This window comes from Sceloporus undulatus, chromosome 1, assembly GCF_019175285.1.
Source record: "Sceloporus undulatus isolate JIND9_A2432 ecotype Alabama chromosome 1, SceUnd_v1.1, whole genome shotgun sequence".
Lineage (NCBI taxonomy): Eukaryota > Metazoa > Chordata > Lepidosauria > Squamata > Phrynosomatidae > Sceloporus > Sceloporus undulatus.
In genome coordinates, this window is record NC_056522.1 from 358,182,189 (window position 1) to 358,193,511 (window position 11,323).

An 11,323-nucleotide genomic window follows, 5' to 3' on the forward strand; every position below is an offset into this window, starting at 1 on the left:
GTTGAGAACTGGCAGGCAGCACCCAAGCAAGGTGCAGGACAGGGTACATTCAACTGGGGCCTTTCACATTTTTAACTGAATTTGTGTATTAAATGGTTGCAGTCACATTAGAAAATTACGAAAAACAAAGTAAAACATGAGCAGGTGATGCCTTTATAAAGACCACCCCAACATTTATAAAATAGCATACAAAGTTTGGAAGATACTTCTTCAGGATGCATATTATGTAAACTAAAAATAGTAAAAAGGGAAAACCCAGTATAGGCACTAGTGTAATTTCAGAAACATGGGGCATCTGAATTTAAATGGAAAGTTTTATTGAATTATTCTTGAGTTTGTACATATGGGTTAGGATTCATGTCTTTGTATTGGGGGAGGGGATGAAGCCTGTTACAACTTTGCATTTGATGCCAAAATGATTGGTCATAGAGAGAGGTATTTAGCACATGAAGAGAAGTAGGAAAGGTGCTCAGATGGAAGAGAAGTGAGTTTACAGAGGAAGTGGTTTGTGTTTGGTTTTTGAATCATATGAGTCTCTAGCTTTAAAATATTCTACACTGACTGGAAGTTTTGACTTGCTTTCCTGAGGTTCCAGCAGGTCTCCTTTGATTTCCAGACATTGACTAGAAAGTGTTGGATTAGCCTCATGGAAATGGGAGATGCCATTGCACTTCTCTCCATGCAGAACTGTAACCACTCTACTTCCCTTCAGGTGGACATAAATTATTCTGGCCTAAGGATCCTATTTCCTCTTTTATTCTGTTTAGGGCACTATTCTCAATGATAACACTACATAAAAGAGCATCATCATATCATATTAGTCACTGATATCTCTGGATATGCAGAATGTGTAATCATGCTTTATAGTAGAATACATAACAGCACTGGATTCTAGTCCATTGTAGACCAGTTCTGCCTCAATTAACTGCAAATGCACCACTGCTCTCTTTGATATTAAAGAACTTTTACTGGCAGATTAGGCAGATATGAATTGTATTCTAATGCAATTGTCAGCCCCCCTGCACTATTTGCATCACTCTGGTGACATAGGCTGTTTTCCACTTTAGCAAATAGGTCAGTATCATTGGATCTGATTTGCCCATCCTCCATATTTAAGGAAAGCCAAAAGTTGTGCAACTATGTGAAGGAGTTTACAATCTGAAAAATAATACCAAAAAAAAAAAAAAAATGGGGCTCAAGTCCTTTTTTAAAGAAGAGGAAAGGTATTTAACAGATGAATTGACTGACAAGCTAAGGGTTTTTATACAATTAAGTCTGAAGATTCAGTTGAGGTCACTGAAAAATCCTGTACTAGGAGATTTAAGTTTATGTTAAGAGGGAATAAATGCAATCAGAACATGCAGAGGCATTATCTGAGAAAGACATAAGTTGATGGAATAAAGTACAGGCATAGATGGTGGAGTCAAGAGGCATTAATACACTTGAGCAAATAACAGATGATGAGTAATACAAATGAAATGTATTAGTTCATAAATAATCTTTGTATTAAGAACATACTAATATGTAAGGAGAACTTTTTTCTGCCCTTCATACTCAACTGTATATTAGGACAGATTCCTAAGTAGAGGCAATGTTTATCCTGAGCTTATATAAACTCTTTTTGATGTGCATTATTACATTCTAATAAAGACATAGGAAAATGCAATTATTTTTCTCATCTGCATAATGATTCATTGTAGTTGTTGTCATTATTGTGAAGTTCATCAGTAAATGTTATTGGAGGAGTTTTCATGAACGTTTTTGTACACCAAATGACAAAAGGTGTGATTAGGAGGTCCTTTAAGGCAGTGGATGCAGTCAAGCCATCATGGATGGAAGCCAATATTAAGGGTGGAAAATATGTTTTGAGTGCTTTCAGGATCAAATTACATTCTACATAAAACAAGTCATATGCAGCTAAAGATCATTTTTAAAACTCTGAAACAGGAGTTGTCACATACAGCCCTCCAAGGATAATTTTGTGGCCCTTGACACCTCTAGATCAAAAGAGTGAACTAGTGAATCTGAAATCACCTAGGTACAAAAATTTAGCATTCAAATAGGTTTCCATATTTCCCTGTACCATTTGACATCAAAAATATAAACGTAATTCCCTCCAACTTAGCAGGGGCAGTCCTAGGCCCTTTATAGATGGGCACCTAAGTACATACTCTGTACGTACTAGGGTTGCCCGGGGGCATCTCTTTCAGATGCCCCCCAACCCTAGTACGTACAGAGTACATACAAAACGGCGGTGCCCATTCTACATGGGCGCGGACATTACGATGTCACAGCCGCACCGCCTCCAAACAGAGTGGTGTGGACGTGATGTCCTGGCGCCATGGAAGGAGCTCCATTTTGGAGCTCCTTCCTGGTTTTGTGTCACTGGCGCAGCCTTTACACAGCTGCGCCAGCAACACAAAGGAGAAAGGGGTCAAGTGGCCCCTTTCTCCCTTTCCCCACCGTGTCGGGGTGTCCTTGGGGCTTGAAGCCCCAAGGACACCCCTTTCCAGGCCGCGGGGAAGCAGCCTTTTGCCACTTCCCCACGGCCTGGAAAAGCGGAGGATCGGGGCCTCAGGGCTGCTGCTGTGGCAGCTGAGGCCCCCGTCCATCGGGGGAAAGGGGCAGGTACAGGCCGCCCCAAAGGGGCGGTCTGTAAACCGCCCTAGTTAAATCCCTGTCATACCACTTTTTCACTTGCTTTTAATATGTTTCACTTGTTCTCTTCTCCTCCCACTTTCCTGCTGTGTCATTTACTTTCTTCAGTTGCTGCAAACTTAATTCAAAGTAAAGAAGTAGTATACATGCAATTATCTCAGCAGGGGAAGGAGCGGCATCGGCCGCTGAATGCGGGGGCTCTTCTTCTGAAGCCATGGGGCAGAATCTTGCCCTCCCCAGTAAGCTAAGGCAAAGGTAAACTGCTGCAGCCTCTCCTAGCTCCCATGTTCTCCATCACTGATAATGTTTGTCATATTGACCACACTCTGATGTTGCTTGGCTGTATGGGTCCCCATTTGCACCTGTGAAATGTTGGAGAGTGTGCCATTTTTGGGGACCCAGCATTGGATGGTGGGTTTGGGGGCAGTGCATGTGGCCCCTGCATTGTCCCAGGCAGATATCACCTTCCACACTTGCCCATCCACCCTTGCTTTAAAGAAAAGGTACCAAGCTCTGATGTGGACAGGGAGACATGTAAGTAAATTTAAACATTCCTCCCTTCAGATTTTTATACAACCCAATCACATACACTGAAGGATTTAAAAAGAAAAAGAAATCCCCCATTAATGCCAGTGTTGGTTTTTTTCTTATTTCTTTCTTGTTTTAAAACTTTTCTGTGGAGGAAGGATTTTTAAGTAAAAAAAAATGATCCAAAGAATGATCCAAAGTAAACCTTCTTCACCTAAGCGTTTTGGATGTAATAACCATGAACAGAGGCTAAAACACTGAGGCACAAACACAGAGGCTAAAACACTAAGGCTGAAATGAGGCTGAAGAGACATGAGGTCCAACCAAAACTAGAAAAGAATAGCTGCCACAGGGGAACCATGAAGAGTAGCCTGTGGACTGGGACTTCAACCAAGGTAAAACTATTTTTTCCCCTTAAATTTGGACTGAATTTGCATGTTTTACCTCTACATCACCAAAACATTCCTGATGCAAAACCATGGAGACTTCTTGAAGAATCCATTGTTCTCTGTTTACAAAGAGGCCCGTGACCTCACTGGAATGGAGACATATTGGATTGCAAAAGAGGGGTCCCTGTTGAGATGCAAATGGACTTTAAATTTCCTGGACTTTGAAAATCTCCCTATTACCGCATGGCCAGAAGAAGGAAGGGCCTGCCTGCAAAAGATAGCCTCCCCATCACAACATCTTTACTAAGGAGTGAAACAACATGCAGACATCTGACTAACATCTCCAATTGTTTTTTCCCCCTTCTTCTCCTGTTTGGTTTGTAACATCTTGCCTGAGGAAGAAGCCCACCAATCTTTGAAAGATTGTAACAAGTATGTTGTGCATTTTGGTTGGCCAATAAAGGTATCACTGGTGGATTTTTGTTTGTATTTAGAGAGGAATAAATAAACACTGGTGCCTAAGGGACTTCATTGAAAGGAAAAGAGAAGTGGCAGATCAGCTGTACCTTTTCAAGTGTAGAATTGGACAGTTCTGTCTGCTTGTAGACCATACTAATTATCATACAGGATAATAAGTTCAGGTTCTGCTCAGAATATTGTGAACATAGATATGTTTGCTGATAGTGGTTGGGTTGTGACTTTTCTATGCTTACATTTTCTGGCTCTGGTATGTGAAATTGCAATCTTGCTGAAGAAAGAGTACAAAAAAGTATGAACTGAGATGTGAAGTGGAAATGGGGTGTGAAATTATTTATTAATTAGCATAGCCATGTCTGTTCCATCCTTATAGTATACCTATGTATTCCTCAAGGTGCCCAGTATCAAGACATCATATGAACTGCCATAGTTAACCAGGGCAGAAAGTAGCAGTCTCCCATTCTGTAGCCACCTGGCTGATTGAAGAGAATCAGAAATAGATTACAATGAATCACAAGTTAAATTACAATGTCATGAAACCTAACAAATATATTAAAATATATTATTAATGTATATTAAAATATAAAATATATTAACATGTAACCATTAAAATATAACAAACAGCTTTATTTATATACTGCTTCATATTGAACTAGCAGTGTCTAAGTGGTTTACAACTGTAAGCGAATTGCCCACAACAATCTGGGTACTCATTTTAATGACCTCGGAAGGACGCAAGCCTGAGTTGAGCTTGAGCCCTTTTGCTGGTCTTGAACTCTCAACCTCATGGTTTTGTGAGTGAGTAGCTGTAGTACAGGCATTTAATCACTGTGCCACCACTTTTAAAAAACACAAAGGGAGAGCCTACAGATAAAACAAATGTTACTTTTTTTGGCCCACAGCTCCTAGAATCCCCTGGCCTAGAATCCCCTGGCTAAGCCCACCTGGGGATTCTGGATGGTACAAGTCAGTAAAATAATTTCATGAAAAAACTTTGTTCTTATCTCAAACTGCAGATGCTTAGTAGGCAAAAAGATGTCAGAATAAAAACATCTTTACCAAGTGGTAAAAGGCAAGCAAGCAGAAAACTAGGTATCTGGTTCCTATTTAGGTAGAATAGTAAAGAGACATGGAATTAAACTACTTAACCCCTGTTTTGCAGCAGGGGAGATTTTGCCAAATTAGTAAAGTTCATTATGAATAACCCACCGTTCTCCCTCAGCTTTAAAACACTGCAAGAAAGAACTAGACAAGATTTGATAACTATCCTTCCAACCTCTTCCTACAGAGAACGTTCCATGTAAGCCCCTACTACTGTTCTTAGTAACAGTTCTAATGCAAAATAGCACTCAGTTAAAGCTTATAGGTGTCACATCTTTAATGCCTCCCTACCATTAATAATACTGCAAAGATCAGTAGCATGGCACATACTTTGTGCATTTAAATCAGTGAGAATTATTTTTGAGCAGATTTTTGTAAGGGCCTGAATTTATTACTTCTATCTTTTGACTTGAAAGTGCAACCTTACCAAAACTTTCAAAGTGTGTAACTAACTGAGTAAAAGTGGTTTATAAAAAGTAGTATGGAAGGAGTAGGGAGAGAGTGGGAGAAGCCAAGAGAGGAAAAATTGAATGGGGAGGTTTCTGGGACTTTCTACTTAATTGTTCAAGTGGCAAGCACTGTGTGAGCAATAGCAGACACACTACAGGAATGGAAATGGATTCAGTGTTGCTCACTCCACATAACACTATGCAAAATATACTATGCAATAATATACAATACAAACCACAATGAAATCAATAAAGGAGGGAAAATGACAAAAATTACAATACACATAGACATATACCCTCCTCAGAAAATTCTGACAACTTTCAAAACTTTCTGACATTCAGAAAGGGCCATGGCTGCTTGAAGGCTAAGCAAACAAATCATTCCATTAGCCCATTCTAAGCCAGGGCTCACTTTTTCCCTCTCTACATCACCTTCTCATGCTTGTTTAATCTTGTTCTGCTCCTGGTTTCTCTGTCTCATTCCCATAGACAGACACAACACCACAGACAGATCAAAACTGCCTATAAGCAGCCACGTCATCCATTTCTTCCAATTCTAATCCATTTTGTCATATGGTCTTACTGAATCTGCACAGGCAGAGCCATCTACCCTAATGAATTTGAATAACCCAAATAATTAACTTGTTAAAGTACAGAATCAACTGCAACTGTAATGATAAAATCTAGTGATCTAAGCCATCTTAGGGAGAAATTAACAAATGTACAATTTGACAAATTAATTAACTACTTATTTCCAACTCGAGACCTTCACCTATTAATCTTTTTACTCTCTAAAGAGTAATCACAGTCCTGTTTTAAGAGGACAGTCCAATGAACTTATTAGAGTCAGGATGGCCTGGGAAAGGAGAACTGCTGTTTGCCCAGCTGAACCTGTTCTGTGGGTAATTAAAGGATTTTGGTCCTTGGCGTAGTCACTTTGGCACCTTTAACCAGCTTTAATTAGGTTACCTAAAAGTGAGGAAATCCTAAGACCAAGAAAACAAGGAACTGTCTCAGCAATCCACTGCTAGCTTTATCTTGCCATGTCACTTTTAGAAATAATGCTGTGATTCCTATTACACAAATCCTTTTTTTCACAATTAATACCACATGGCCTTATTTAACATGTTGCTTTTGTCCCCTTGTCTGTCCTCATTATCACATCCCATCCTCCAGACTGAGTATAATGGTAGTTATGGTTTGATTCATCTAGAGCATACCAGGTTGGGGGAGGATGGACTGGATGGCCCTTGTGGTCTTTTCCAACTCTACAATTCTATGATTCTATGATCACCATCATTACCCTGCTTACCTATCATCTACCCAGATAGCAGGGGAGGCACATAGCCAGACATTTCTCAGCCATTCCCTATGCTAGTATAAGTTAGATTCACACCTGCATCTGTCACTAACAAGATGCTAGCCATATATCCACCATCTACAGCTTGACTATCCCCCCCCCCCCAATACATGCACAAAAAATGCTAAAAGGCAAAGTTTAATTTTGCCATTTTATATAAGGGAGACCATGTTACTATACCATTCTATATAATGGAAATTTAGCACCCTCAGATTTTGGTATCCATACTCCTAGAACCAAAACCATGTGGATAGCAAGGTCCCATTGTACAATTTTATATTGTACAATTTTATATGTAATTTTAAAGGGAAATATAATACTCTCAAAAGTGTCTCATAAAAAGGCTGCCTTCATACAGAGATTCTCTTCAAAGACTGTCTTCAGTAAAAGAGGTCACATTATCACCCACGAAAAAGTTACATAACTTCAACTCTCCTATCTGTCTGTCTTTCCTGATTGCATGAGAGGGCATTTTTGGTTTGGTATTTTAACTCTCTATTTTTTGTTTCCCTTAAACTGACCCCTTGTTTAGGGTCCATAAATATGCAGTCTCCTAAGTGTCATTGGCCTATGTTTCCAACTAAACTGACACTAACTGCAGTTCTTGATATAAATCTTGATATAAATAAATGATAAACTCATCAGTTTTCAGCAGTCTCAGATGTCAAAGGTGAGGTGTTGACCAACCATTCTTACAACAAGAATGGGATTGTTTTGCACGGTTCACATGTAGCAAGGATAGGGCCAGCAAAAAAAAAAAAAAAAGTATTTTCAGAACTTGGCATAAAAGTTCTCATTTATTTTTCTAAATCCAGTTGAGTCAGACACACAAAATCTTGTGGAGATAATTTATGCAAAGATAAACCAAATCCCAGGACTGCATAGCACTGAGCCATGCCAGTTAAAACAGTGTCAAGTTGCATTAATTCCACAGTGCATATGCAACTTCTGAATGGGATAACTCAAATAATTTCAAAGTGTAAGACAGGGACAACTGTTCTAAAGGGAAGATACTTCAAGTGGATAATGTATAGATGTAGTCAGGGAGAGGAGGGCGAGGAGAGGGTTGATCAGGCAGAACCTCAACAGGAGAGAAGAGAGGACCCAGGGGAGGCCTGGGAGGAAGGGCTATGCACCTGGGGGAGAGGGATAAAAGGTGAGGGAGAGGAGAATGCGGGGAGAAGGGCGAGAGGCGGAAGAGCTGGACTCGGAGAAGCAGTCAGAACAGGGACAGAGAAGGTAATTAGGAGTCCTGGAAAAGGGAGACGTCCAGGGACTTTGCAAGAGAAGCCTGGTTTGTTAAGAGGTGGGCTACCTCCAGGGGTAAAGCTTCTTGACCTAAAGAGGAAGGAGATTTTAAGTATCCTCAAAGAGGAGAGTGGCACCAAAAGAAGGAAGGAATGCTGCACGGAGAGTGGTGGGATTCAAAGGACAAACAGGGGGAGCAGGATTTGAGTCTTGGCAAGAGAAGCAAGGAAGAAATAGAAACCCTGGAGAAGTGGTCCAGTCAGAAAGGAGAGGTTGAAGTGGAATCTCAGTGAAGAAACTAGAGAATGCCTTTGGCTGTAAAGTTTATTTGGGTGGTGGGAACCTGTGAATTCTGTTAAGTAAAGTTTGAAGCATCTGTGAAGCATGTTTGTGGATTTGTGCCTACAAGAGACAGTTTGTTTGGAACACACATGTGCCCAGTATGTCACAGGGTTTGAGCACCCCACCCATAATAACTATTTGAATATTAATTGATTAGAATGGATGGTGTATCTGAGGTTGCTTTATTTCTCTTTTTTTCTATATATAAGCAACATCAGTGAAGCTCCAGTGTCATTTGAAACTTAAAAATTTGTTTAAACCAAATAAAAAGCATGGATAATAGACAAAATAAAACAATGCTGCCTTTCCCAAAACTCTGTAGGCCAAATCCTAGATAAATTAATATATTTTTAAAGCAATCAATCCCTTCAAGATATGCCTTTTTCAACTGGCATTTCCATATCAAAAGAGATCATGAAATTTTTAAAAGGTAATGGTAATTTAGCCAGTGGGTGTAAAATTGCTGAGAGCAAATGCAAGTTTCTAATCTTCAGGTTTTGGTCTTGCAGTTTCCAGCGCAATAGCTGTGTTAGCTGAAGAAAAGAACAAAATAAAACTTATAGCATCTCAAAAGCTAATAACTTCATTATGGAAGAACCTTTTATGGAACACAGCCCATTTCATCAGATGCATGAAGTGTTGCACAATATAACTAAAGTGCATCTTTTATAAAAGATTAGAAAGTTAGATGTCAATCACTGTGTTCTTATCAGCAGCGTAAACAGAGGATGTTCGGCATATGTTCACCAAGACAAATGCCACTGAGGCCAGGGCCATTAAATGGACAAGCAGGGATTAAAACAATAATAATATGGTTTGAACATTAGATGTGTCAGCATAGTGAATGAGGATTTTCTTTGCAACACCTTTTTAGTTCAGTTCTTTGTCTTCTCTGTCACTTGAGCCAAGTCAAATGTACTATATTCCAGTATGCCAATTCAGAAATGATTCCCATTGAATTCAATGGATTTTAACTCCTGTGATACAGAACTGTAGGGATAATTTCTATTTTCTTCTTTATTACAGCTGCTGTATCTGAGATGGGTTTGTTTCTTTTTGTTCCTTATTCCTTATTCTTCTCTGTCAGGGCCACTTGATATTTAAAAAATAAACTGTGAAGATCTTTTTGTTTATTTTCTCAGTTCCCTGCTATGAAGTTTGTTGCATCCTATTTCTGTATCAATTTGCACGTTTTGTTTTTAAATATTCATGTGAAAATTCATACAAATACAAATCATACATATGTATTCCAAATATACACAGGCCTGGTACAGACGGGCCAAAAGTGTCATGGCGCCGCCAATACTAGGGTTCAGGATCACACAGCAACCACACGCTCCCGAACCCTATTACATATGGGTGCCACCATGACTGCGCAGCCCCGCCCACACAGGGCAAGCATAACACAGCATCCATACATCACTAGTGTCACTGATATGCCACAGTGTGCTAATGGCGCACTCATGGCATCAAGCGCACGCTCCTAAAAGAACCTGGCTTTTCCAGGTTCTTTTAGGTGCAGAGGGATGCTGTGCAGTTTGGCTGCTGCAGTGTCCCTTGAGAGCAGAAAGGGGCGACTGCAGACTGCCCTTTCAGGGTGGTCTGTACAGCTCCATAGTTTATATCTAGTTGTATTTTTAATGTATGCAGTGTTTCAGATCTACATGTTGTCCTCAATTACATACATTAATTTTGTTCACACTATCTCCTAATATGCACATTTTGTGTTTTCCTAATAATAAGCACATTCTCGTGTGTAATTTTTCAGCACTAAATGAGTTCACAACATTTAGATGTTTGGATTTTGGAATGCAGCTGCATTTCTGGTTTATGTATGAGTGCACAGAGTGTGAATTAGATAGGCTCGTATCAAAATGTGAACTAAACAAAATGTTCAGTCTTCCTTAGATTCTAGTTTGAATGACAGATTCTAGTTCTACAATACATTAAAATGTGCCAAGTTTAAGATTACCTTCTCCTAGAAGCCTTTTGCTGAGCTCTTTCACTTTTATGTTCACTTCTGAGTTGAATGTTTTCAACCTGTGGTTGCAGTTTTGCTATTTTTCCCAAATTGCTTAATAATTTTAGTCTGTTTTATATTTCACTCACTTGAGCCACTTGTAAAGGCCTAAGTCCCAAAAGGCAGCCTAAAATTATTAAATCATGCAAATAAATTCTTGTGGGTGCAAATGCACCCAAACGTATACATGTTGTGGTGGATATATATGTCACATTGTACCAGTGATTTTTCACACTGCTTGCTTCACAGACTGTAAGCTCAGTGACTTTGTCATGGCAACATCCTATGGAGTTTGCATTTTAGTGGAGCACTACATCTTCCTGAGTAGGAATGGTTACTACCTCTCCCTCAACTTCAAATCCTAGGATGTCATAGGACTGAACTATGGTGGCTGAAGTAGAACCATAGTGCTAAAACTGTGCAGTGCAAAAGTGCTCCAGTAGTCGCTGACCAGGTCTCCCACTTATGCTCTTATGCTGAACTCCTAATCAATTGGTCACAAATTATCCATTTGTTCCCTCTTAATGACTAAAGCAAAATAGGCAATAAGTAGACTTTAAACCAGTTTGCAAGAAATAGCCTTTTTAATTCTGCAACTTCACCAGACAGACAGAGAGCTAACAGTGCTTTTATGGTATTTACAGGGAAAGTGTAGAGTGCTAAATAATCGCCACATGTCGTGGGAGAAACTTCTGTTTTTTATTAAACCAATCTGGTATGGATCAATGATAAGGGGGCCAGACTTGCTTCA